We start from the raw sequence: 2,390 nt of genomic DNA, 5'->3' as shown, positions 1-2,390 counted from the left end.
AAGCTAGATCCTTATATATCACCCTGCACCAGAATCAACTCCAAATGGATCAAAGTCCTCAGAGTCAAAGCAGACACTCTGAAAACTTTACAGGATGGAATAGGAGAAACCATAGATCTCCTTGGAAAAGGCCGAAATTTTCTTAATAGATACCCAGAAACACAACAAATCAAAGAAAGGTTGGACAAATAGGATTGCATGAAGTTGCAGAGCTTCTGCATGGCAAAGACATAGCTAGCAAGATCAATAGAAAGCCTAAGGATTGGGAGAAGATCTTCACTATCCATACAACGGACAAGGGTCTCATATCAAAAATATTCTTGGAACTCCAAAAAATTACATCCCCCAACAACAAATCCTAAAAGAAACAACTGCCCAATAAATAAGTGGGCGAAAGAGATACTTCTTTGAAGAAGATAGAAGGATGGCCAATAGACACACGAAGAAATGCTCAACCTCCCTAGCCATAGTAAAATGCAAATCAAAACAACATTGAGATACCACCTCACCCCAGTTAGAATGGCTAAAATCAAGAACTCTAATAACAACAGATTCAGGAGGAGATGTGAATAGGGGAACCCTACTGCATTGTTGGTGGTAGTGTAAACTTGGTCAACCACTTTGGCAAGTGGTATGGAGGTTCCTCAAAAGACTCTACTTAGAGCTCCCCTATGACTGAGCAATCCTACTTTTGGGCATTTACCCAAATGATCACAAAGAAGACCACAATAAAGCTCTCCGCACAACTATGTTTATGGCAACATTATTTACCATAGCTAAGCTTAGAACCAACCCAAATGCCCCTCAGTAGATGAATGGATCAAGAAATTGTAGTATATATACACAATGGAACTCTTTGCCTCCATCAGAAAGAATGACAATTCCCCATTGTCAGGAAAATGAAAGTCTTGGAAAAAATTATATTAAGTGAAGTAAGCCAGGCCCAAAGGCACTTAGGCGCCATAGTTTCCCTTATTGGTAGTAAATAGTATACGTCTGAGACAAGCAGAAAAGGTAAGATTCGTTTATGTTATGTGAAATGTACCCCAACATAAGTATTCAAATATTTTTTTCTTTCATGCGATTGTTTGTAATATATTTATAAGATGAATTTTTGTTCCTTTGTATGTCCCTCCCCCATGATATAACTCCTGTTTTCACTGTATTTTATGTTGGTATAATTTGTGGAGGGGATGGGAAAAACAAATCGTTTAAAAAGGGATAGAGTTGGACCCATTGTAACAATGAGATTTACAAGATGTTATGTCGAAAAACGAACTTTAAAACTTTCGCAAGGCGGGGAATAACGGGGAGGGGCAGAAGGGGTGAGATGGAAAGGGATAGAAAGGGGAAACAAAGGAGGAGGCAACAATGCTTGATAAGAAATGTATTCATTATCTTGACCATGTAATTGTAACTCCTCACTATGGTATTTTCAGAATAATAAAAAACCTTTATACCTATTAATGGTATATGAATTCTATGTGCTTAGAAGGGTCTTTTTATATTCACAGCCGTCTTTGGCATACATAGACTGATCATGGGTTATATGAAGTTAATAAATTTCCAGATGCTTGCCAGGAGGAGTAAAACCTATAGGTTTTTTTTTTCCCCAGAGGCTTCCCAGTTCATGAAAGAAATATGCTACTTGATGCAGGAATTCACAAAATTACATTGCTAGGAAGAACTTAAACAATCATCCAACATCACAGAGTTGAGGGAGATGAATTGATCTCCTGAATAATTTACTTTTGGGTCAAATAAAAGCAGGCTGCCATGAAGAGAGTAGACTTTAGAGAAACATGATGAGTTGTATGTAAATAGTTGCTTTGCTAATTTTGTTAATTTGTGAACTAATACAGGGAAATAAAGTACAGCAAGGTAAAAAAAATAAAGAACTCTGCATTGAAATACTCATTTGTGTGTACACACACGTGCATGTTCATGTGCTCATGCATGCATTCATCATTCCTGCTCTAAGCTTCTGTGCCCCAGGATAGTGGTCTACCACTTGAGCCACTGCTGCACTTTTGGTTTTTTTGGAGATAATCACATGTTTTTTCATGATTGGACTGGCTTTGAACAGTAGTCTTCTGATCTCGGACTCCCGAGTAGCTAGCTCAGCTAATTCACCCTCTGAGTAGCTAATTAAAATTCTGTCTGTCCTCTATACTTCACTGCTTTTTTATCCTTTTCCTGAGGTAATCACAAGCCTGTCATCTATGTGTCTAATTGCTTTAAAAATACTGTTACTGCTTGGCTTCAGGGGCTCCAATCTCTACTTTTAACTACTTAGGACGCTTGAGAACAAAGAGCAGGACAAATTTTAGGGGAGTTCCTTCCCAATCTATACCTGGGTGCATTGGATCATTTCCACCATCCTGCACTAT

Source organism: Dipodomys merriami, unplaced genomic scaffold (assembly GCF_024711535.1).
Source record: "Dipodomys merriami isolate MVZ:Mamm:240054 unplaced genomic scaffold, mDipMer1.0.p SCAF_219, whole genome shotgun sequence".
NCBI lineage: Eukaryota > Metazoa > Chordata > Mammalia > Rodentia > Heteromyidae > Dipodomys > Dipodomys merriami.
Note: the sequence above shows the minus strand (reverse complement) of the source record.